The sequence below is a fragment of the Agelaius tricolor genome, unplaced genomic scaffold (assembly GCF_023055355.1).
Source record: "Agelaius tricolor isolate 1412-34295 unplaced genomic scaffold, bAgeTri1.0.p SCAF_6, whole genome shotgun sequence".
In the NCBI taxonomy this organism is placed as follows: Eukaryota; Metazoa; Chordata; class Aves; order Passeriformes; family Icteridae; genus Agelaius; species Agelaius tricolor.
In genome coordinates, this window is record NW_027269266.1 from 4,230,318 (window position 1) to 4,257,505 (window position 27,188).

General features: G+C 40.7%; 1 long non-coding RNA gene across 1 annotated transcript; it reads right to left on the reverse strand.

Moving 5' to 3' along the window:
* Window positions 1-1,898: 1,898 nt before the first annotated feature.
* LOC139591363 (uncharacterized) lies at window positions 1,899-27,157 on the reverse strand. Its single transcript, XR_011679617.1, has 4 exons — window positions 26,801-27,157; window positions 21,290-21,448; window positions 4,241-4,331; window positions 1,899-2,354 (listed from the first exon to the last, which is right to left on the reverse strand). It is a non-coding gene; the product is annotated as an uncharacterized lncRNA (long non-coding RNA).
* Between the last annotated feature and the right edge of the window lie 31 nt (window positions 27,158-27,188).

The following is a 27,188-nucleotide window of genomic DNA, read 5'->3' on the forward strand; positions in this document are numbered from 1 at the left end:
TGAATTCGACCCTGCTGCACAGGGCTCCTTAACTTAATTACCAGTACCATCTAATTAACCTGATGCAGAATTGGGATGCAGTAGTCCCTGCACAAGTCTTCTGTAGAGGCCAGAGAGGACACAGCCCTGACATCTGTCTGCCCACACCCACACTCACCTGCTGACACAGCACAGTGCAGGGTGCAAATTTCAAGTCAAGTAGAATATGGAATCAACATGAGGAAATTCCTGTAGACAGCTAAATTGCATTGCTTGCAGCAAAACTGCTATTAAAATTGCCTTCTGTGGGGAAATTTGCAGGAGAAATTGTAAATCTGCCAGGAAGGCATGAGTGGTTGAAGCAAGGTGAGGTAATGAGGTTAATGAGAGGAGCTTCTTGTCCCCAGAAGGTCTACAGGAGCATAACAGTAGCAAAGAGTGACAAATATTTCTGCTGAAAGAAAGGTTGTGTGGACAGGTGGTTCCTCTCCAGGCTGTCAGGCACCTTCTGGCAGGTTAGTGGTCACTGCAGTGGATTCTCTTGTCACCTGAAGCCCTGCAGCACGCTCTGCCCTGCAGCTCCCTCCCCACTGCCACCAGAATCTCTACCCAGAATTTCTGCTGGGTGCTGGGCACTCCCCCCAGGGCTGCTGCACTGCTCATCCACTGAGTCACTGGGATGTCTTCTCACCCTGACCACAGTGCAGAGGAGGGGAAGTGAGAGAGAAGCAGGTTCACAGGACCTTTCTAGGCTGTTTCTCTAATTTAAACTGACTGCTAATTTCTCTCAAACTGCCAAGAGAAGGGGCAGCTTTTTGAGTTTACTTTCTTTTCACTTGCAGACCTTGTCCATTTTGACAACTGATCCTGGGTATCAAAAAGTTTCAGAAGTCTTCATTCAGAATGAGCAGGCCCATGGAATGGGTTTATTTGGCACACAGGAGGCTGTGGCATGGGCACTGGAGCAAGGATTGGCAGGAGGCTCCCTGTTTGGCAGCTGCAGTGTCTCACTGGGTCCCATCTTCATGGCTCCAGAGCCACAATCCCCACGAGGCTGCCCTCAGGCTGCACAGCGCTGACCCCACAGGAAATGCACAGGAAATCAGATGGTGCATGGTGCTGTGACATGAACCCCATTGTGTGGTGGCATGAGCACTGCTCTATAGACTGTGTCTACAGGTAAGTTCTGTTTCTCATTTGTATCACTACACTGTAAAATAAGAATAATATTCTCTGTCATCTCTGCTAGAAAGCATCTGGCAGACCTGACTAGGTACAAACATGGAAAACACATTTTCTTGTTTGAATCACAACAGCTTGATAAAAGACCTTGAGGCTGATTTTCAAAGTTCACACAACCTCTGTTGGTCCTGAGAGCCAGGAGAGCCTTCCAAAGATTGAAGTACCTTATGAGACATTGTCTCTTTATATTAGTTTCTATATATAAAAAAAATTTCCATTAACTGGAATGATGCTGTTCAGCCTCAAGCTTTCTTGTACTTAAGAGTCATGAAGAAGAAATGACAAAGACTTTTTAAAGTAGCTAATTTCCTCCTTACTGATACAGGAAAATTTCTTTTGTGTTTTCTACTGATTGTGAGTCAGAATTTCTGGCTGTTAGCCAAACACAATACTTTGAACCTTTGATTTGCATATGTAGGCCTACAAGTTAGACAGATAACCTCAATCAAAATTTAATATAACAGATTATATGCAAAACCAGTGAGAAAGGATTCATTTCCCATATTGAGTGACTTTTGTCAGTTGTGCAAATTAACACAGAGAATTACAGATAGAATTCAAGAGGAGTCTGCTTTTCATTTTCTTTTCCAATAATATGCATAATGCAGTACATTAGCTAAAAGAACATTTAAAGGAGGCAGAGACATGGTTCTACCAGGTATGTGTGGGCATAAGAACAAAAAGTGTTTTCAGCAGCACAAATCTGAAAGTACTTCCATGTTCTTCCCAGTTCACTGGGAAGAATTCAGAGAGCTGAAGAATTACAAACACACTTTCTGTGAGCCTTCTGTGTGTGATAATATCAGAATTTGTTCCTTGGCATGGAGCGTGCTTGGCTTCAGACAGGACAGTGGGCAGGAACAGCACTTTCCTTCTGGAGAGGAGGGGGTGAGACTGCCCCAAAACATCAGTCTGTCACTGCTTGGGGGTGCAGATGCAAAAAGAGGTGAGGCTTCCAAAGCAATCATGAGCAGTCGATTCCAGGATGGTCTGTAAGATCTCAAAGAAAATAAATTTTGCATATTTACCTTCCAATTTGTTATGCTGCAAGGTACTGGTGGCACAGTGTCCCAGAACACACCTGTAGCAGTGTTCTCCACTGGACCTCCAGCCAAGGCCAGTGGCAAGATTCCCTTTAGGGAAGGAAAAATTGCAACAATTATAAAACAACCCAAACATGTTCTCTCATCTGGTAGTAACTAATAACAGGAGAGCCCCAGAAACTCCCATTATGTGGGAAGCATCAATGAGAAGGTGATAGTTTATGGATGACACAGAGGAATGAATAAAAACAGGAAGAAAGAGCAGAATGATATGAAACCTCCTCTGCACAATGGCTTCCAAAGGATCAGAATGCTCCAAAACTTTGCTTGGCTCCACACCTTGGTATCCAGGATCTGTGGATATCACAATGTGTGCAACAAGATCCAAACATCTGAAAAGCATGAGAGGTGAATAGCAACTCCTCCTTGTTTTCATAAATAAATTGTACTTCTCTTGTACTAGGCCTGTTTGCAACAATTCCAACATCTTTTTTTGATCCCAGGTATCTACTCCCTGTCATTGAGGTGCTGCAGGATTTGTTTTTCTGCTTCTCCACATGTGATGGGCACAGGCAAGCCTGATGAGCGGGTGTCCAGTGGGAATTCGTGCAGATCCAAGATGACATCTCCCCAGGACAAAAGGTGACACGCAGCAAAGGTGGCTCAGAACTGTCATCTGCACCAGCAAACCAGAGCAGCAGAGCACAGACCTGAGCAGTGCCCTGGAACTGTCCTGATTGTTAAACTGTTCACAGTCCCTGCAGCGCTTTGGCTCAGGCTCTCTGCAGCTCCCCAAGACCCTGCCAAGGCATGGCTCAGGAATTAACACCAGTCAGGGAGCATTGCCAGGAGGCAGCCTGGTCATGGCTGCTCTGTCTGAGAGGTAAGAGCTTTCCTAAAAGCCTTGCTGTACCATCTGAGATCTGCAGCTCTAACCTGTGCCAAGAGGATGGAAATGTTAGATCCTGGCTTTCCTGCATGCCTAGGCTCTCTGAAGACTAAACTACACTTGTTCCTCAGTCTTTTCAATGCCTGTCAGCCCACCACTTCCACAGGAGGAGGAGAACACAGTTCCCACTGTACTGCTCCTGTTTGGGCAGAAAATGAGCTGTACAAGGAGGAATCTCAGATGTGCAATGATGAAGGTACCAAGGTCATGATTATTGGCAAATTATTCTGACATATGAATGGTGAGGGATATATCCAATTAAAGACTGCAGATTGTGCATTACCATAGCATTGATGTAATTACAAACTAAGTATATGTATATAAGATAGCAAGGGCAGATTTAACAAATATCATTCATTTCATTTTCTAACACTAACAGTGTTAGAAAATGGTGAAAATGTCAGTAATGAAATGTTTATAATACCATAATTTCATGTCAGGAAGAACTTCCATTTCAAAATATCTCAAAATAATTTTATTTTTATCGTTTTTCTTAAGAAGAGTGTCTAAAATCTTATCAGAAGAGCTTTAGAAGCAACAAATATCTAGAAATGACCCTAGAATATAAAAGTGGTTCCCACAATAAATCCAAAGAGTTCCCAAAAATAGCTAATGTAATTCAGTGTAGCTTCATTAAGATTATTATTTTATTCTCAACTAAAACTTTGATTATGTCTTACTATGCAAAGTACCTGGACTTTAGAGTCTTTAAATGAAAAATTACAAGGTAACACTAGAGAGATGTGCAAGCTCAGTAGATACATTGGAGGTAAAAGAAAAGGAATGGCTCAAGGAGAATTTCCAGATGTTGAAGACAGACAACAAAACAAACAAATAAATAAGATTATTAATTGATTGTGTTCTGTTCCTGATGGAGAGGTTACAGTTGTAATATTCCTAGATAGGTATGAATTAACATATGAAGGCACAAGGTAGTTAACATGAATCCTCAAAGTTATGCTGGCCATGCAGGTAGAGTATTTTCTACTGAATATCCTCCATAAAATAAAAAGAAAGTAGATCTTACCTTTGTAATTAGTAACTGATAGGTCCCCATTTTGGGCCAACTTAGTAACTTCCAGCAGAAAGCAGCCTCTCAGCTCTCTGGGTACTCAACTCTGCAGGGAGAGCACAGAGAACAGTTTGAATTTAGGTTATTTGAAGTCAAATTGACTTCCCTATACATGGTCTTTACTCCTTCTTCAACAGTCAGCTTAGAGAGCCAAACAAATACAAACAAGCAGCAGGAAAATCTCTTGTTTTAGGGAATGAGGACAGAGTCAGAAGCTCACACAAAGTGCTGGGAAAGTGAGCATCAATAGAGTGCAATTGCCTGCTGGAATAATGAGAATTGGGATACAAAGGTCTGCTTGGAAAGAACAGATGCTAAAATCATATCCATTTCTACAGTCGAAGGAAATCTGCCACAAAGTGTGGAAAAGTGCTACTGCTGGATGAATAAAATCAGGAATCATGTGCAGGAAGGGCACAAAACTTATGTACTGAAGGAGGGTGAAGAGCAGGGGGATAATTGAAAAAAATTTTAAAGTCCTATATCAGGTGAGATGGAATTGATTTCTGTTTCTGCAAGGATCTCTGCGAGCTTCACAGATGACAGGAAGGATATAATCTTGACTTCATGGTCTTTGAAGTAAATACAAATTTATTTTATTTTCTGGTATACATAAAAATGTGGGTGGGAAATGCAGGAGGCTCTCTTAAGCTGAGTGAAGTATGTTCTTTATGCCCAGCATTACTGTGGTCCACACAAAATCCATTTCCCTGGGAGCTGACCATGAGCTGAGAGGTCCCAAGAGCCTCAGTGCTGCACTCCATGGGCCTTGGTGAGATGCTCTGGGACCACAACAGTTTGGGGGAAAGGAGGGAGAGAGCAGTCATCCTCCTGTCAAATTTCCTCATGCCCATCCACACTGCTCCTGATGGCACAAGGCTGATCATGTGGAAGATATTTTTATTGTACAGTAGTAAGCTCTACTGAGCATTATTTTACTGTCTGAACTAATAAAATTATCAGTTATTCAGAATTATCAGAATGATGAATATCTGAACTGGTATTTAATATCTAGAAGATTAGAAAGACAAGCATTTTGTGTCTGGGAACTTCAAATCAGGACTGTAACACATTTGTATTTTGACTGCATATACTAGAAGAGTAATTAAATTATGTATAACTAATTAAGAATATAGGAGGACCACCCATATGTAAAACCCACCATAAACATATAATAATTTTATACTATATTAAATATACAGGATTGCTGATATGCAGACATAAACATATGTGGCATATATATCTCAAACCAGTCTCAAGCATTCCATATGAAATTTGCTGGAAGCAGGCCATTAATTACTAAAGCTGAGTCTAATCCTGTAATCTCATCATAACAGAAGTTTAGTTTTCATCAGGCCTTGAGGATCCATATTCAACAAATATCATTTCACTGCCAAAATAAAATACAAAATACTTGGTACAATGTGGTTGACTTAAGGAATAGTCAAATGCCACTCTTGGGCTGTTGATACTCAGAATTTTCTTTTTGGTGTTTGGAAAACATTTATACTATTCTTCAGCTCTGTGAGGCTTGCTGTCATTCAACTCATCAGCAAGACTTCCACTCCTGGGAGTGGAAACTCAGTTTATTTTAAGGTTTTTGGAGATAAAGTAATAACTTTTGCCATTCATGTCTGCAGAATCTGACAGTAATCCCACAGCAAAAGGCTTAGTCCCACCAGAGCACTGATGTCCTATAAAATTAGGGCAAGTTCAGGAAAAATATTTTTAGTGCATTCTCCTCATTAACACTAAAAGAGAAGCTGAGGGAATCCCAATACCCAAACAAGTACACATCAAAGGTCACACAAATATTTATCACCAAATCACACAAAAAATTACAGCTTCAATGGTAAAGTTGAGTGGATGATACAATTTTCTTATCCATAAAAAATTATGTCCCTCATTAATTCTTTTCACAGTAAAGCTGCTTCATTATTTATCCTCTGGGTAAGCAATTAGTAGCAACGTTGCTCCTGGGTAGTATGTGCTGAATTTCTCTTTAATATCTGCTATGAGAGACCACATATTTCAGGCTGCAAAAGCAAAATTAAAAGAAACTCCCAAAACTGAAGAGTTGCTCTAAGCAAATAAATAGCTCTTGGTATCAAAGGAGTGCTGGGCAGGAGGAAACATGTACTTTCTCCTTGAAGAAAACTGGAGAGCACTGGAATTACAGATTTATAAGCTCTTTCAAAAAACATCAGCCTGACTCTGAGAGTGTTCTCTGCCAAATCAATTAAGCTAAAATTTAAAGCTGCTGTAAGAAAAAAAAATAATTAAAAAAACCCCTGTAACAAAACCATTTAGAATTGGAAGAAGTTTCTTATGTATAAGAGCAAGTAAGTTCTGGAATAGATTTTCAAAGAGAAACAGGGGCAAAAAAGATAATGGCAATAAATTAATGAAAGGGATTATATTCAATATGATAACAGGGTTAATAACAGGTGATTGGAATATGTTCCTACACAGAATGTAAATGTTAATCTGAGAGTTAGGCCAAATGAGGTATGACTACCAAAAGATTAGTGTCCAATTCTCAGCTGGATACCAGGGCTGGCTCTACCCTGTCATTACATTGTTTAAATACAGCACTCAGTTAAACTCAGTCAGAGCAAGAAAAGTAACCCTTAAATTTGGTGCTCTCAAGCTACAAAGCTGGAATTGAAAGCACCACAGATTAGCTCAACTCTCATGGTTATTGTGAGTTATAAATTGAATTAAAGAATGTACTCATTTGGGTGAAAGACCATTATTGCCCTGCAACAGTGTGAACAGAAGTCAACTATTCAAATGCTCCAAATCCTCTGATGTTTTCCAAGAATATATATCCTTGCCCAGAAGAAAAGGTGGGTTCTCCCAAAAATTACTGAGAAAGGGCAAGAGTGACTCATTTTGACCTCAATCCTGCAGACTGTGAGATAGTCCTGAACATTATGAGACTTCCAGAGGTTCTGGAAGTAAAGTGAAGCCAAAGAAGGTGTGGCACCACCGTGAGCATAGAAACTCAAAATTATTCTCAAAATTATACCAATTAGACTGGAAAAGAGAAGACTTTGAGGTCACCTAATTGCAGCCATCCAGCACAAGAAACATGGAGAGAGGTTATTTACAAGAGGAATACTTGATAGGACAAGGGGGAATGGCCTCAAACTGAAGAAAATTCTTTCTAATGAGGGGGGTGAGGCACTGGAACAGGATGCCCAGAGAAGTTTTGGATATCCCATCTCTGAAAGTGTTTAAGGCCAGCTTGGATGGAGCTCTGAGCAACCTGGTCTAATGGAAGGTGTCCTGCACATGGCAGAGGGGCTGGAACTCGGTGATTTTTAATGTCCCCTCCAACCCAGGTTATTCTATGCTAATGATTCTATGGAAGATTACTATAGTGAAAGTAGCTAAGGGAAAAAATAGTCCTGTGGTATAAAATCTGTGGAAGTGAAATACTGAAATATTTGCAGGGCACAGGGCAAGCCTTGGGGGAAAAGGAGTACAAAAAACTGCAGACAAGTTAAGGAAGGCAAACAAGGGTGGAGGCCAAATCAGTTCTCAGCTGCCACTGGACATGGCAGTTCCAGGCCATGTCCCCTCTGCCACTACAGCTGACACAGGAATGCATTGTCCTCTTTGTCCCCCCAAGTGACCACAAGGGCTTTCTGCTCTGAGACAATGTCCCTGCTGAGCTCCAGTGTTCCAGTGGCTTGCAGACACATTCAGTAAAGGCTGGATGCCACATGGAGCCCTCAGAAACTTCCTGAAGTCAAGTGCTGAACTTGTCCCTTGTAACACAAAACCACAAACCTGTTGTTTCATGTGCCTTTATCACATTAGATCTGGAGTTGTTGGGTTTTTTTAAGTCTTATAATGGGCCAAAGTAAACCTATTTTTCATGCATTACTATGAACCTATAAAATACGAATTTTCTCTTTTGTTAGAAGAGTTTTGCAGCCTTGGTGATATAAACTGATAATCATTGCTCAACAGTCAAAATGTGCCCATTTAAACTTGGTGTGGGTGTTCTGCAGATTTTTTTTGTGTCCCTGTGAAGGGTTTGCATGCTTTCTGCAAAGAAAATAAATAGAACAAATAGTATGGCACCACAAGTTGGTCAATTATTAGCTTTTGCATACTCAAATCATGGCCTTTCTTTACAAGGACACATGTTAATATATAATAGAGGTGTATTTCAGTTCTTTTTAAATTGATTTTTCAGACACACAGTGCAATCTTATAAGGTCAGCTGGAAGGGAAGTGGCCAAAGACAGGCCTTTCAGAAGAAATGAGCCACTAGTCACACATCATGAGAAATAAAACTGGAACTAAACACATGAAAATGATTTTTATTTTGTAGTAGTCCCAGGCTGGCATTGGACACGCACCCACCAGCCTCACTTCAGTCTGGACAAACTGTCTGTAATGGTCTTAAACTCTGATTTGAGCATTTCTCAGATCTAAAAGAGGTAATAAATGTCATGGGCCAACTTTAAACCCACTGCTTCAGGCTTCTGGTGCTGACCACAGCTCTGACTGTTCCTGTGAAGCTGCAATTGCTAATTAATATCCAATTATTGTTTGAGGATGTAGAAGTTGTAATTGGGGAACAGTAAACAAGTTTAATATGATTTTGTGCATAGAAAATGAGGTGTCAGGGAGCTCAAAATGGCCAGAGTAAGTAATCAAACACAGCAATCAAAATTTTTGTGGCTACGTTCAGAGACAGAACTAGGAAAATGTGAGAGAGAAATGTTTTATTCTGAAATGGATTAAGACAAGTCAGAGTTTTGTGAACCAAAATATTCCTATCATATAGTTACAGATAAAAATGACCAGAGAAAAAATAGGCAGTAATTAGAAAACAGTAGGCAGAGAACTGCAAATGATTCTTGCAGCCTGCAGACAGAGGCTGAGCCAAGGAACCAGAGACCAAGAACCAGTCTGGACTCACCAGCTGATTGGGGGACTTCTGATAAGATAAAGAAAATCATATCAGAACAGTCCAGTTCAGCCTTCAACAAGCTGCCTGAACTTTGTACTGTTGTGTCTGGCAGAGGCAATTTTAGTGCAATGACAGTGTTACAGGGCTTCACACCATGCTGGGAACTGTTAATTCTGCACCAAGTTCAAAGTGACACCAAGTAAAACACCTGAGAAAGGTGACAGCAGAGCTGTGAGGGTCTGAGGGCTCTACACTCCCATACACAACCCTGCACACAAAACCAAAGAGCACTTGGGTGTTGTGTTTATTACATCTGATGGCCAAACTCTCCCATCTCTCTGCTAAACAGGAGCTAAGGAGAAATAAGGCCCTTGAAATTAAGAGTTCCTAGAAACTTAAAACTTCCAAACACGTCAATTCCCATTTTTGCCACCCATTTATCTTCATTAAATTTTTAAAAATTTAATTGCATTGAATTCCAAAAAAATGAGCAAATTTCAGCTGTATTTTGAAATGGAATTATAATAATAATTTATTATTTATGAATTGCACATTATATATTTATAAGCTATGATTTGCAAAAATTATTACCCTGTCTGAAGGGACCTGTAAGGGAAAAAAAAAACCACAACCAAAACCAAAACAAAATCAAAACTGAAACCAAGAATGTGTTCTAATCAAACTGTAAAACAGGAAAATAAGGCTTTTACAGAGTACAATAATGACCTTATCTCCTTCATTAATTCGAGTGCCCTATTGGAAGAGATAAGGGAAAGTGTTATCAGGGGTAGGTGACAAGATATTCTGCTTCAGGTTGGAACAGCTATTCCAGACTCTGAGTAACCTCTTTATCACTAGGACAGGAAAAAGGCAGCTCTCTAGTTTTCTAGGTGAGCCAAATCTGATGTGGACAGCAGAAACAAATCAGCATGTCAGCCTCCTACTGCATGAGATGTTGGAACAGCTGTGAAAGGGCTTCTTTGACAAACATAATCCTAGTGACCCATCTTGTATATTTTTGTGATTTCTTCCATTATTGAAAATCTTGTGGGTTTAAGTATTGTTTTATCTCCAGATCTTCTCTATTGGTAAAACAGATTCTGCACAGGTGGAGTATGAATTCGGCACTCCTTTCAGCACTGTGGATCTGTTCCTTGGGGGGGTAAATGGCAAACTCCTGGAATATTTATTGCACACCAGCTGTAGGACTTGCTCAAGACACAAGGGAAATCTGCCACTGAGTTGCAAGGCCCAAGCCACTGGCAGACAGCAAAAATTCCTGGGGTGAAAAGCTACACTTGCTCAGCAAGTTTTAGTCCAAGCAGTGGCAAACAGTGAAGTAATGGACGGGTTGGAGACTGAGAGTCACCACTACAATGCCAGTTTTTATACTGACAATATAAATGATATCTCTACTTATACTGGTGAGATTCTCTAGTATTATATATTTAATTTAATACATTAGTGAGATATCAGTGATCTAAGTATATCCAGAAACTTGACAGGAAAAGCCAAAGCAGTTTGGAACTGCCGGGGTGAATCTAGGACAGAAGCCTGAACATAGCAAGCACTTTTCTGTTTACATTGTCTTGAGGTTTAAAGTGTGTTCACCTGCAATTTGGGATGGGTCCACGTGCTTTATGGGTTTGTTTTTCATTTTGTTGCATCAGAAAAAAATCTATATATAAACCTAGAAACCTGAGACCTGAGTTTCTTTTAGCTGTATGGACTTTAACCTAGCTGTACAACATAGGTACACATGCCCTTAAAGTTTCTATCTCTTAACAGCTGTGAGGAAAACCCCAAAGATTTGATCAGTACAAACAGACAGGTGTGCAAGGAAGCTGGAATTAGAATTCTGAGACCACTCTATTAGCTTAAATGCTTCCTAATGGCAATCTGACGGACAACAGTGTTGAGAAAGTTATTCATTAACTTATTAGTATGTTTATCAATTTTAATTTTTGTCATTACTGCATAAGAAAACAAAAACAGATCAAGACTTACATACAAATAGCAAAATCCCTGGCAGTTTTCCTACAAGCAGTTAGAAGGTGCCTCCTCCAAATCACTTAAGATCCCCCCTTTCCAGAGTACTGTGTGCTCACAGTGTTCATTGAAATCTGTGGGAGCAGGTCTGGTTATATCTCCTTGGCCCCTGTCTCCAGCATGGGCACAATCCCACGTGGTTCCTTCACATCCCTGACAGGAGTGGTCTGAGGCAAGGACAAAGAAGGCAATGGGCTCTTCCCTTGTGGGAATTTTGCCCAATAGAAATCCCACAGGGGTTAAGTGCTGTGTTTTCTCATTTGTAAACCAGGACTTACAAGCCTTCCCTATTTCAAAGAGCTGTGGAATGATAAAGGGTTTAACACAGCTAGACTGCAGTAATAACATAATATGCTACATATCCATGGAACATTCTCTGGGAGCCTAACAGATTCGGACAAAAATGTTTTAAAAAGCCATAGCTGGAAAAGCAAAGCTGGCTTTTCCTTCTGTTCCGAGGCAGCTTTGGCAGGAGGAGCTGTACTGCAGAGAGTACACAATAATTTTTCTGGTTTAAAATGTAAAAAAAAGTAAGGACTGTGTTACAAGAGCATGGCACTATAAAAGGATGATCTAAGAAAGCCCACTGCATGTGGTTTACACAAATATCACTGAGCCCACAGTGTCTCCTGGCTCTGTTCAGGCTGCCTCCTGACAGGAGGACACCCATTATCTACCATCTGCAAACAAATAAGCATTTAATTCTAGGTGAATACTTTTGTCTCACTGAAGTCAGCAGAGCTCCCTGTGTACACATAAGGATGGTAATTTTAGTCTAGCTACAGCATTAGATTTCTGGATTCTGACTTCCAGAACTTCAATATGTTCAGCATATTACATGGCTCCAGCAGTGACCTGACAGCCAGGGACAGGCAGAAAGTGAATTTTATAATCAGGCCCTTAGCACCATATTGGACTGACCCTTCTGGTTTAAACTTTCCATGGCAGGGCAGTGTGCATGAGCACTGCTCTGAGGGAATTTCTTCTGTCTGCTTTTGCCAATAATTTTGGCTAGCAAAGGTTGTTGTGTAAAAAAAAAAAAAAAAAAAAAAAATTCCCAGTTTACCCTCTCACTTCCAAGCCTTCATTCCTAGAACACACAGATTTAAAGGAACCTTTTGTGCAATACACAAAATAAAACAGCTGGCTGCCCACAAGGCCTCACCCAAGACAAAACAGTAACAGTCCTTCAGTTAATCTATCTTCCTGGCTCAGGCAGGCGCCAAGGAATCCAGAGCCTCCCAGACTTCTGGGAAGCAAGTAAATATCTTAAAATGCCATAGGTCAAACCATCAAATGCTGCTTCACTGCCCCTGATCTGTAGCTGCTGGGGAGCTGCTCACAGTTCCTGCTGATACTCGTGGCAGCACTAGCTGGCAGGCTGCTGTTGCTGCCAGGAGTCTGCTGTTACTCTTACCACAGGAAAAATTAAATCACCTCCCACATTACATTCCAGAAAAGGCCAGGTAGCTGCAATTGCCCCTTTGTGAAAAAGAGTGGGAGAATAAAAAAAAAGGCAAATATGAATGTGTGTGTGTCCTTGGTGGAGGTTATTTTCCTTCTTTTTTTTTTTTTTTTTCCATTTAGGTGAATGTTTTTGGTGTGTTAGAAGCAGAAAAACAGCCTTGGGCTAATACGTGAAGATTAAAAGGTGAAGTTGATCACTATCAAAAATACTTTGTGACCTAAAATGAAGCTCTGAGTCATCATCATTATTGGCTAAAAGGAAATTGAAGAATTAAACTTCTTGAAAGCACACAGTCAGAGAATGCTTTGGGTTGTAGGAGGGGACCTTTAAAGTTTATCTAGCCCCAGCAACAAGCAGGGACATCTTCAACCAGACCAGGTTGCTCAGAGCCCCATCCAAGCTGACCTTGAATGTTTCCAGGGATGGAGCATCCACCACCTCTCTGGGCAGCCTGTGCCATACCTCACCACCCTCACTGTAAAATGTTTCTTCCTTATACCTGTCACCATCACAGTGACTTTTTCAGACAGAGTACCCAAAACTGAAGTCCACTTATCTCTTATAGGTTAAATAGTTTTACCTTTGCACGGTCTGGCTTTCTCCATGGGGTGGAACACATGATTTGGTGGCAGGGTACCAGCAAGACTCTCCACATTTCTTTGTTGTTAGTAGCTAAGACTCTTGGCATTTCAGCCCTGTGTTTCAGTTATGTATATGGATCTCTACTACTAGAAAATCAGAAAATCTCACAAACTCCTTACCCCATCAGTCTTTATTTCCTTTTCCTGTAAATAAAGAACATCTTCTTATTCCCACTGAAGAGCTGAGGAATGGAGGTACAGTGAAATGATTTGTGTATGACAGTCTAAGAAGAAACTGAGCATAAATCTACAGAAATCATGGTTGCAGGCCAAACCAGATGACCACATTTGAATCAAATCGAACTAAATTAAATTAAGCTTTCTGTAGCACTCAGCAGGATGTTATTTATGCCTTGAAACAGCATATCTCCTTCCAGATCTTCCTGTCCAATTATTTAAAGGCTTGGTCCAAAAGAGATAACGTAGAGAATCTGACTGTCAAGAGATCTGCTGCCAGCTGCAGTCACCTGCAGGGACTGGGAAGAAAGACATGACTGATGATAGCATCAAGACTTTGGCTGAGATTGTTAAGCTTCATAAAGCTGTCATTGTTTGACAACTGATGTCTGTTCTGTCTGCATCATGATGGAACCAGCAATGATCCATCCCTTGGATTCCACCCAAGGAAAGGCCAAAGAGAAATACTGAAAACAAAGGAAATGGGCAGACCACTGTTCCCTGCCTCTGCCCCCAGCCACAGCCCACATGAGCTCAGTTTGTTGTTTTGGCAGGAGAGCAGGCACTGAATAAGCACGAAGAGCTGAAACTGGCAGAACAGTCAGAAAAGTATTTAGAGTTGTTTATGTATGAATGATTGCAGGGTGGGAAGGGCAGACTTATTTGGATAGATCAGGTAAAGCCCCGGGGGCAGCGCTGAAAACAGAGCCCACTGCAATCAGATGAGTAACATGATCCTGGACTGCTTTCTCCTTTCCCTCTGTGCACACTCCAAGTCGCAGTCAAGCTTTGCCTTGGAGTCCTTTTGAACGTTTCATTCACAGGTATTTGTTAAATCCTGCTGTAGCCCAGAGGATGCCTACCACTTTAATCCTCTATTAACAACTTAGATTTTTGGTGGTGTAGCCAAGGTTCGCTTGCTGACTCTCAGCCTCAAGAGGCCTTGGAATATTTGGATGGTGTATTTACCTTCCCCTGATTTCATTACAAGAGTGATACTTGGCACTTCTCTACTCCTCTAGAGGAGGCACAGGTCCATCACTGGTAGCAAAAGTGTGACAACACCAGCCATGCTTAATTGCATTCAAACTCAGAATAGTAAACACAGAACCGTGCAAATGCAATGTTTGTTTTGCAGAGTTAGAACCTGACTGAGAAACTATTACTATTTGAAGTGTTCACCATTGCCTTTGTTGTGGGGATTATTCCTTTGGTAAACACAGCCACTGTGGGGCAGCAAGACACAAGCATTTAATGGAGTGTGCTTTGCCTCTCAGGCTCCCGAAGAGGCTGTAAGTGCTGTTACCCTCTGCCTGCAGACAAGTGGGACGATGCAAATGTTAACACCCTTTGCTGGAAGTACATTTCCCCCGTCAGCCTGACTTGGTGACTTGGGAATCATGATAGGTTTTGAATGCAATATTGAGATAAGGTAGCACCAAAACTGCTTTAAGTAGTTTATATGTCAATTCTGAGAGAAGATGTCAACAACTCATAGCTCAAGGACGTTTGAACTTCACTTGTGCACGGTGCCAAATGCTGTGTTCTCAGGAGGCTCACGCCTACATGCACACAGACAAGTTGCTATTTGCTTTTGCCATTTTCCCAGAGGAAGTGATGGTGCCAGACAAGTGTGAGCAGACCAAGCTCATACAGTGTGTCTGGCTGTGGGGTTTGTAACTCTGCAAGTGGAATGATGAGCACTCCCACCACACTCTGGTCATTGCCCAGGGACACAGAAGGGTGACTCTAATCCAGGAGAGCATGAGATGCCCCTATGTATACCGAATCTCCAGACTCAGACACACAAGATCCTTCCAAATCTGAATCAGACTTTTATTGGAATTCTCACTGCTCTTCATTGCCCTAGGTTCCTGGAGCATTTGCACTCAGCCTAAATGAAGATTTGGACCCCAGCTGAAGAAGGGGGATTGTAAGTGATGCAGCTTTGATAATGGGGAGATACTTGGACTATTGGAACTCATAACTATCACTTAGAGACATAAGTCAACTAAAACAGTACAGAAGCTATTTTTTTCCAAGTTGGGTCTTGCCATCAAAATGAGGAGAAGGAGACTATTAAAACTGGTTTGGATAAAACACAGAAGATTCTATCTACCTACTTGCTAAAACCAGGAATTCAGATGTTATAATCACTCCTATACTCCTATAGAGGATGAATTTTGAGCCAGATCTCTGACATAAAGTACCACCATGTTTATGTGTGCTGTGACAGCCTTTCTCATCTTCCACTTGAAAAAACGAGATTTTCTGACTTTAAATATAGTCAATAATGATTATGAGTTTTATTTAATGCAAGTTGGTTACTGAGCAAGAAAACAATAAATTTTAATTTTCAGTTTATCTCTGTAATACATAACGTAAGAATATTCTAAATCTTTCTTTGCCCTTTAAACATAAATCACAAGGAATAAAACTTTAAGTTTAATCAAAATTTGTGCTTCTTGATAAGCTTCCACATGAATTGTCTAATCAAGCAGATTAAATAGATTCACTTAGTGAGCCTGGACATGAGGGGGAAAAGGAGGAAGAAAAAAAAAATCTCAAACCTCACAATAATGGAAATTGTCTGCTTTGATTTCTTTCTGTAGGTGTGAAGATATCAGAAGTGGACACTGAAGTTATCCTTAGATAAGTCTCCTAGAGTAAGAGTTAACCATTCTAAGTTACATCAGTGTTACAGACTACATGATAAAGAGCCATGGGTTTAAGTGTACAAGTTTGAATGTCACAAACAGCCCGGACATGACACTACAGAGCTCTCTTCTCTCTTTGCAAAATCTGAGACAGTAAAGAAATCACTTGCCTCCTCAGTCAGAGCACCATGGATGTTAAAAATATCGTTATGATTTCTTTTTCCCTTTTCTTCTCTATGGGACATTATCAGATACAGAGGTCTGAAGCTTTGTGTTGGGTTTTGTTTTGGTCAGGTCTAGAGGGTAAATACTTTTCCATGTTAAATATACACATATAAAACACTTGGAAAGAAAATTTTTGAAGATTGTAGCTAAAATGTCTTTTAACACTAGTCTATTGATGCCAGATTGATTTTTGCCTTTATTGCTTTTATACATTCTCTATATTCTTTACACATATATTTGTAGCTCTGTAGCCTATTATTTATTTGTAGTTATCTGCAATACTTTTCCCTACCTCTTCCCTACCCTGACAGGCAGAAAGACAAAACACATTCCAGAGGCTCCAAGCCCCATGGGTCCAAGGCCCCCATCCTATCTTGGCTCTCTGGGAGCCAAGGTTGAAACGAGCTCTTTGAGACACATTTTCATAAAAAAAGTTCAGTTCCTATCTGAAAGGGGGCTACAGAAGTTGTGGAACCAAAAAGGGGGAATTACTTTATCACTTATGCTTCTAATTGGTGATTCTTGTCAATTATGCTAATTTGCTAAATTTATAGAACTGTATTCACACTGTGTGGGGTGGGAACTTTTCAATATCTGCCCCTTGGAGGCCTCCAATAAAGACCAGCCTTTATAATACCTCCTATACTAATATTGTCTTGCAAGTGGCTTGCTTTATTTCTAGATCTTTGAGGCATCATGTTAATACTCCACACACATGGAAAGGATTTTTTTGTTTGTTTTTGACTACTATAAAAATTTTCAAAGCATTAAAAATTATTACATTTTTGAAAGGAAGGATATATGTAATGCTGCTGATCACCAGCTTTTCCTCACTTTTTGAAAGGTAAAATAATTACAAAAAATGATGGGACTGAACCTAACTGGCTATTAAAACTGGTTTTAAATTCAATTTGAAATAGGTAAGTTTGAGATGCAATAGTCCTAGGAAGAAGCAGCCCCTGTATGACAACTTCCCAACACATTGATCACCAGATTGTACATCAAACACGTGCTGTAGTGAACTCCTGCCAAAGGAAGTGAAAATAAAGCTGACTGGGAGATAAAGTTACCTGAGTGTGTTCAGGCTGCTCAACAATTTACTTCCCCAGTGCACTGTTGTGGGGACCCACCTAGTGAAACCATGAAGAATTGCACCAGTCCAGAACGTGAAAGAAAGGGAATATTGAGCCAAGGAGACAAATAACTGAACAATATAATTTAGTATATTGCAAGTGGTGAAACATGTGGCAAGACGAGAGAGACCACAAATTCCAGCCAACCTACAGTCACCATCTGGTATTGCTTTGTAACTCTCAGATAACTTGGTTTCAAAATCTGGTGCAGCAGAAGCTTGCATTTAGGAGAATGGATAATATATTTTGGTTTAACTCAAGCTGGTGCACTGCCAGACAACATATTTGGGACTTATGCTCAGCATTCCCAGCCTGAGCACTAACAAAACCCAGAGTTGGTTTTTGTAAAATCAGAAGAATGGCTTTGTTAAAAAATACTAGAAGTTATTTCCCTCTGTCTCTTCACTTATTTTTTATTTTTAATTTGAATCTGTAGGATGAGCCATCATTTTATGTATTTGTCAAATCTTTAAGGCTTTATTCCTGTGATCAGAAGAACTGGAGGCTTTCATTACAATGAAAGCTGAAATTTTTATTTTCTTTCTTTTGGCAACAAAGGCTGTAAGAACACCACCAGGATTCTTTGGTTTACAACAGATTTTTATGCAATAAAGTGCTGAAATGAAATTTTTTTACAGGCAGTATCAATCTGTTCAAAGGGATTTTGCCTTCATTTCCTCAATTCCCTGCCCTCACTTATTTAATCCACAAGAAAACCAAAGCTTTCATTAGCAAAAAATCTCCAAAATATGTAGACATATTTTGTGGCTGGCTCAACCACTGTCATTTTCTCCTAATGATACAAAATTACATACTCTTTTTTTTTTTTTCCATCACAAGGGCATACAAAAAAGGATTGAGATTTGAATTAATTTAATTATGAAAATAGTTTATAATACTCTTTTTCTTCTTGAATGAAGCAACAAACACATTTGGTTTTGTCATCCTCCAAAAGAGAGTTGCAAATACTAAATTCCAGTTATAAATAGGTAATTTATAGTGCAGGAGCTCCTCCTCAAACTCTTAGAATCACCTGGTTTTGATTCTGCTCTTGTCTACACATATTTAGGTCCTTTTGGTTTATGTGACTTTATTTCTTGAAAAGTTCTGGATAATCAACACCACAGAACAACTCCCTAGTGTCTAGAACTGCCACTTAAGTTTGGAGAAGAGCCATCCATACCAATTTAGAGGCACCAGAATTTTAATTTCTCTTATCCCAATCACAGTTTTCTTCTCTCTCCCTTGACAACACTATTCCAAGAAAATCCTGACTTTTCTAAGTCCTCCACTTGAAATATTTCCACTTCTTTCTCTTTTTATCCTATTCAAGGTACTACTGCTACTCACCAGCATTTCTGTAACAAATGACACTTTACTTAAAATTGTACCCAAAATCCAGGGCTGCTGTAAGAGCATGTCCCAGTAGTGACTGCACCCCTCCCTGGGACACAGGGACTCTGCTCAGGGTTCTGGATTACACACAAACATCAAGGCCATACTTGATTTCTACCTTCCCAGCCACTGCTGTCCCTGAAAGCAAGGGCAGCAGGCACTGCTGTCAGAGCATTGGTTCTTGGGAGCAGTGATTTTTGACCCCACTAATAGGAACAGAAATCCTTCCTCTCTAAAGCTTGCCTCTTGGGCTTCTATTCTTCCCTTCCCCTCTGCTGAAATAGTTCCTTTTCTCCTGTCCCTTCCCAGCTTCTTCCTCTTCTTAGCAGCTCCAAACAAGTAGAATTTTCTAGGAAAGAAGAAGAAGGAAGAAGGCAGAGTGTATTGGGATTTGTGGTGAGAGGAATTCAGCCACATGGCTGCACAGGCAAGTTTGGGGAGGCCCATAACCCTCACATTGCTCTCTATCAAAGAGACATCACAGTGAAGAATGGAACTCCTTTCTCTGGGGCTCATCAAAGCCTCTCCAACCTTCCTTCCATCTACAGCATCCATAAAATGCTGCTGACCCCTTCCCCAGCTGGATCCCCATAACCACATGGCATGCTCTAACCTCTACTGGTGAAAATGTTACCTAAATCTGAGTAGCTTACAGCTAATGCTTGTTATTGGAAATGGCAGCTGCTAAATGGCATTGCTACCAATCCCTCTTCTGCAGCTTCCTGTGCCTTTTACACTTCCTCATCCTCTGTCAATTCTTCAGGTGTTCTGTCCTGGTGTTTTCTCCTGCTCTGACCATGTACAAAGTCTCAGCAGAAATACACCAGGGGGCATCTCACAGCTCACACTGAATTCTCCTGCTATTAACATGCTATTCCCTAGAATAGCACAATGTCTATTCAGGATAAATCTCTGTGGGATTTATCTTCCAACTTCACCATTTTCCTTAGGCAGTTCACTTCTTTCAGAGCTTGGCATTTTCAGATAGTGAAATAATGGTTTCCTCCAGTCATTCATTTAATTTAATGGGCCCCAAAATTGCCTTGAGGGTTTTAATCATACCAATCTTGTTCATGCTAAAATAAGGAGTAAATGTACATGTAACTGCACAGCTCTTGGGTACTGTATAGACCAATTAAAACACTTATTTTTGTTTTCATCATTTATTGAAATCAAGTCTATGACACTTCTAAACTTGCATTTTAGAAATATTGGTTTTTACAGCCTACTCAAACATATTTCTCTGGTAAACCACAAGTTAGTGGTGCAACAAAGAGTAGTACCTTGCTGATGGGGACTTTTTTTCTTGTTTTGCTTTCAGGCTGCCAGGGAATTCTGAGAGAGGTTAGGCATCCCTGCTTGTAGTGATATTTAATTGCCCAACAAGAAACTGTGTTTGGCTGCAAGTGGTTCTAATCTAAACAGATAAAGCAGGGCACAGATTGTGGGACTAAGAATTTTATCAACATACTGTATGTAACAAATGAAGACATCAAGCAATAAATCCAGATTTATGGAGAGAGTGCCTCAAGGGACAGTCATGTCTCCTAATTCTTGTCCTCCTAGCTATAAGAATATAATTTCCTATGCAGTTTTTCACATGTGCATAAGGTAGGAACCACAAATACTCCTGAATTTCACATATTCTTTGAAAAAAACAATATAAAGATGAGGTTTACAGCAAACATGTCAGGCCTCTGAAAAAGAAGAATGATTTAAAGTACAAGTTTGCAAATCACTGTCTGATTGTTCATGAAAGTTTTCAAGTTGCAAAATTTTTTTTAGGATGTGTTATTGAAACAGACAAAAAAAAGACAAATTGGAGGGGGGAATAGAAGAAAAAGAAGACGGGTACCACTGTGATTGAAACTGCTACAGAGAAGTAGGAACTACACCCAGTTAGTGTGAATCAGAATAATTTTATAAATTTTCTAAAACCAATGGGAAAAATAGATCTAAAATGGAGCTATGAATATTACTGGATAACCATCCTTTCCTTGTTACACATACATATTTATGCATTTCTCAGTTCTAGGAAAGTGAAAGCCCATTCCTAAGAACGCAGAAAAAAACTCAGAAAAAGCAAAAAGGCTCAGCATCCTGTTGTACAACAGATTTGGGGCTACAGGCTGAGATATCTTTTGATGAAAGATTATACCTGCTATGAGAAAAAACTACCAAAAAAAACCCCTGTATAATAGAAATGCCACAATTCAGGCTTGGAGTCCTAGTGTCAGTCTGAACTCTATCTAACCTCAGTTTATGTGACACAACTAAAGGTTTTGTCAGACTGTTCAGGAAGTCTGAATATTTCTCAGATACTTACCTATGAAAATGACATTTTAGAAGTTTTCATCAAGACAGGAAGACAGGGTGATGCAACAGAAAAAGCACTGAAGGACTCACTTCTATTTTTTTGTCTGCCACTGCTTTGTTGGATGACCTGGAACAAACGACTTCAACTTTCTGTGCTTAACTTCCACATCTGTAAAAAGAAGATAATGAGACTGAACTCCTCTGCAAATAAACTTTCTTCCTTTTCTTATCAGGGAGTTGAAACAACGCCGGAAGGAAACTCTTGGTAGAGTTGTAATTTGGTTCACTGGTAAAAAGCCAATTCAATTATGAGATTTCTTGGGTTTATGGGATTGTTTTCATTCTCAAACTTTGCAAAACAGTCCAAAGTGGAAAAGAAATCAGCCCAGGCTGGCCCAGGCTCCAGAGCCTGTGAAGTGGTCTGAGCCCAGTTGAGCAACACTGGACAGAATGTTTAGCCAATTACCTCCCTCCACTGATTCCAAGGGAAGTTTTATTTCAGTAAAAAGAAATTCTAGAAAATGTAGCATCTCACTCAAAGATCTTAAGAGTGAGAACTTCTGAACATGAAAACCAGATGGAATTTAGTCAGCAACACCTCAAAAATAAAATACAACTTTTCCACAGTTCTGGAGAGACTCTACAGAAGAACTTAAAAATGCTAAGTGCAGAAAAATAATACAGACTGGGCTGGAAAATGAAGGACAAAAATTTGAAGGGAATTGAAGAGAGCATGACAATGTTACTCTGTATGCTCAGTACTGCAATCCTTGCTAAGACAAAACAACTCTCAGCAAGATCCTGAGATCTGTGAATTCTCCCAGGCACAGTATGTCACACAACTGGCTCCTTCCTCATATTCCTGCAGATTTTAGGGCCACATCACACATGCTCATCCTTCCAGCTTACTACTTGTTTCCTGCTTCATTAGGATGGGTTAGTATATTTAGCTGGTTTTTAGATCTTATCTGTGTATGGGAAAAGGGAGAGAATCTGTTTATTGTAATGTATTTGGTTTGCTGTCATCTCTGTCTGAGCAGGATATTTGAGAGTACAATGTTCTCCTGACACCAGCAATGCTAGAAGGTATTTATTATTTTTTTTATTATTTATTAGTATTTTTTGCACCATCAAAGCATTCTGTCAATAAATAGCAAACGTGCAGGAGCACAGCTGGTGCCCAATGAAGTTTGAAAAAAAAGCTTCATAGCTTGCTGTAGGATGTCCAAGAAAGAAACTCTTGAGCTTGCTAACTTGTTTTGTTCGAACTTTCACCAGCCCCAGAGGACAGCATTAGTGCTAAAAGTTTTTGTGTTACCAACAAGGAAATGTAAATAATTTGAAGCATGAGAGACTGAGGAAAAAACCGATTCGGCATTCCAAAACTCATTTAATTATCATCTGGCTTTTCTAGTTATCTTTCTTTTTGATTTCTTTGCCCTGAATCTTAGCCTAAATTCTTCTAAGACACGTTGTGCTACTCTAACCGGACCTAACTGGTCTGATTCACAGATGACAGCATGCAAAGCCTGTCATCAACCAAATTCATTTTGATTTCCCTTTGTGGAAGAAAAAAAATAAAATCCCTTGCAGCTACAGGATTGAATGGCTTAAGAACAGGCCATTCTGGGTGTCAGCAGCAGTACCTGTGGCTGCCCCAGAACTCTTGGCCATTGGGTGTCTTCCAGGCTGAGGGAGTCATGTAACTGAGTTCCAAGTGTCACTCCACATCCATGCACCATGATACAACACACTGTCACTAATCCTTTACATAAGCCTCATTACCAACAGATCTGAGTATTTTAGGATGGCTCTTCATACATAATCTCTTGGATTCTTCCCCTAAATCAATACTTGCTGAATTAACTCTGGTCTGACTAGCTAAGGAAACTTCAGGAAACAGCATGAAAAGCTAAGCAATATTCCCTCTGTACAGCCTGGCAGAACCTACAAGTTCTGACACCTAGACTGAAGTGTCCCCGTGCCAATGTCTTCATCTGCATGCAAATTCCTCCTCTAGTCGATGCAGAGCTACTCAGTACAGCTGCTGGAGGAAGGAGCCATTGAGCTGCTCAGAATACACTGATCTATCTGCCTTGAGGTGGTCTGAACAGCTTGCTGTGCCTCCATGAGCAGGGTTCAGCTTGCCAACCATCTGTGCTCAGTGACAACCGTGCTGGACTGAGATATCAACAACTTCCATGTGAGATTTCAGCCAGAAAAGGATTTTTTAGGATACCTGCTGCTTCTTGGAGCAGGAGGCCAGGTAGGAAACTCCTCAGTGCCTAAACTGGCACTCTGTGCCTGCATTTATGTAACTAAATCCCACATTAATTCTCTGCTGAGTATAAGGGGAGCTTAGACATCTGGTTCACATGGAGACACCTACACACGGAAAACCAAATTTAGGCGCCTTAATCTGCTGGCTGAATCCACCCCTTTACTTGGAGATTTCCTCAGCTGGCAGCTGCATTAACATTATGCTTAAGAGGCTTCAGTGGACATTTTTCTCATTTCCATTTCTAATCCACTCATGAGAACGTTTATACTTTTGGCCTCTCCGCTACACTTGCAGCAATTTACAACTGTAACTCTAGAGAAAACATACTCTCTTTTATTTATTTTAAATTTATTGCCTGGAAATTCCACTCAGGACATCTAAATCTTATGCTGTAAGAAACACAGAATTGACTTTTTCTATTACAACAGATTTTTTGGCCACTATCACATTCACATTCCTTCATGGTCTTTTTCCAAATTAAACCATTCAGGTGTATTCAAACACTTTTTTTTTTTTTTTTTTTTTTTTTTTAAGGAAGCAATTCCAATCAGTTCATTGTGTTCAAGGTACAAAGGTACCTTTTTTGGTGCTTTAGGGAGAATTCCACACAATATTTAAGATGTGCAAGCATTTTTGATGGTACAAATCCTCCCATCTTGTTCTGTATTCTGGTTTTCATGTACTGAACATCCTTCTTTGCCTTTACAATTCTGCTCCAAAGCACAGAATTGATGCCTTCAACAGATGAGCCACAAGAGCTCCATAGATTCTTCCCTGAGTGCTCCTAATAAATTTAAGGGTACGTGGGATGACTTTGTTCTACAGGCTTTTCCTTGGTGGTGGATAAGAATCTCTCCTATTCAGACACCTGTTTTTGCAAAGCTATTTAGAATATAATCCCTTTGAGATCTCCACCCACTGTCAGATTTGATACATATAGCCCAAGATTTCAGAAGTACTTGAGAAGGGACAGCAGAACAGATAAACCCAAATACATGTTCTGAGTTGTCATTTGACCTCATTCCCTGGGGAAAGCAAGCAAAAAACCCACATCAAGTGGTCTTCAGCAAAAGTAACAATGGGAAGAGGTTTGAGAGCAACCAGACAAATGTCCTGCTTCCTCAAACACTCCAAGTAAACTCTCCAGCACTTGCAAGGGCTTTTCTATGCCACTCAAAACCAGAATCACTTAGAAACTCTACTAGGGGATGTGCAGACTGACTTCAGTCATAGACAACCTGTAGGCAAACAATTGTCACAGGAAACCACTGAAACAAATGCAAGTCCTCCCAATTATTGAAAGAATACCTGGAGTTTCCTCCAGTCTTCTCTATCACAGCTGGTCAACAAGCACTACATATCAGCTGGAGAAATTTGTTCTGAACAATTTGGATTTGGAAAAACAATACACATTAATTCTGTTTGGTTTTGGGGACATTTGCCTCCTTTTTCATGAAGTACATGGGTCAATCTGAAAAAGAGACAGGATTTAAAGAATATCTTTTGTAGCTCATTGTCCTTTTCTCTTGTGTAATTTCTGTGTCCAAGACATGTCAACAACAGAAATGAAATTTCAGTGCTTGAGTACATAAGGAACCCAAATTTTGACCCCAACCCACATTGACACAGGATTGCTTTGGGTTATGGCTTCTTGCCAGGACTGTTATAAGAGTTCTTGCCTCTTGCTGTGAGCACATAGGAAGTGGGTCAATTAGTTAACACTAAGGAGTTATCACAGATCTTATTAAGCAATTGGGCTGGACAGATTATCATTATCAGGAATTTTGAGAAATAAAACACATCTCAAAGACCTTACAGTAAATGACACTAAGAAGTATAGGTTTATTAATTCTGTTAATAAAATGATAATCCAAGCACCAGGGAACTTCTTATCAATTAAAAAAGATTAAATAGCTGGAATTACAAGGTGGGCAACAACTGGCCAGATGAGGACTACCAGGATAATGGTTCTGCAGAAAACAGATATCATATATGCTGAGGTTGCTTTTACCTAAAAGAGCTTAACACACACTTGGGCTAAATTATTATGAGAGAGAGATCAAAGCTGCATGTTAGCCATTATGAAGCTGGAATTCTGAAAAGCTGTCTGATAGGGGGCTGACTGTGTGGCTATCTCATTTAACTGCACCTTGCTTTCATCCTCATCCCTGCTGCCTCCTTGCCATCCACCTACTAACCCCTCCACAGGCTGTAACTCCCTTTTCTCTCACTGCAGCTTCTGATTATGGATTGCCTTTTTGCCCTCTGCACTCTAATGCTGCAGCTACAGCTCTTTGACAGGTTCTGGGTTCTGCTCTATTTTTGTTATTATAAAGCACCTTGCCATAATCTCTGGATATTGGGGGCAATATCCACCAAAGAATGGGCTTGGATATGTCAACCCAGTTTAATTTCCACTTCAATCAAAGAAAACCTGCCATCTTCAAAGTGTCACTCAGGAGCTCAAATTCTGTAATCCGGGTATTTATAAAATAAGCTCCCAGTCCTGACTATGCTGTGCAAATCTGACATCAAGCTTGTTCTTAAACCTCACCAGGGTTTACAAACCCAACATGCCTTCCAGCTTCACCCCTTTGCCTGGAGAAACAACACCTGCCAAGTCAGTCCTGCATGAAGATGGATCTGTGGTGTGGTGGGTTTAGCAAGTGGTTTGACCCTTTATTCTGAATATCAAAGATCTGAGGTTTCAGCATGACTCCCTACCTGTGGGACGCAAATCTTGTTGGTGTGGAGGCACATTAACTGCCAATCTCAGGTTATTTCAGGGTAGTTGTGGGAGATTTTCCTCTGCTATCTCCCTCTTCCAGCTGAAGAAAGCACCCCTTAACATTCCCCACAGCAACTCAACCTATAGGGTGAGGGATCCAGACATCCTCCATCACAAGCCTTTTTTCCCCCCTCCAAAGCCCCTGGACAAGTACAGGGACTGGAGCATCTCTTTTATAGGGGGAGATTGCAGGAGCTGGCCCTGCTCAGACTAAACACTGAGAAGGGATCTCATTAAAACATTGAAGTATCTCAGAGCTGGGTGCTATGAGGACGGTGCTGGACTCTTTTTGGGGGGTGCCCAGCAACAGGACGAGGAGCAATGGCCATAAACTAAAACACAAGAAGTTTCACTTCAAGATTAGCAAGACTTTCTTTACATTGAGGGTGGCAGAGCACTGGAACGGCTGCCCAGGGAGGTCATGGATCTGCCCTCACTGGATCCAAACCCACCTGGACACATTCCTGTGACACCTGCTCCATGTGAACCTGCCTTGGCAGGCTTGGGCTGGATAGGACCCAAACAATTCTGAGACTCTGTACTTCCATGGGGCCATTTAAGGCCGAAAAGACCGAAACAAATACTTCGAGGGGCTGGAAAAGGCGTTAATCATTACAGAGACCGCACAAACCCGGTGGGATGAGCAGAGACATTCACAGCAAATCTGAGGGGAGGAGAGGAGTGAAAGCCGCACATCCACAGCCCTGCACTCCCGATTCCCCTCACAGCTCGGCAAAAGGGACGCGGGACACACCGCACAGCCCTTCGGCTCTATCCCTCAGGGCTCGCCATGTTCCCCTGCCGCCCCGGCCCTGCCTGTCATGGCGGCGGCGGAGGAGG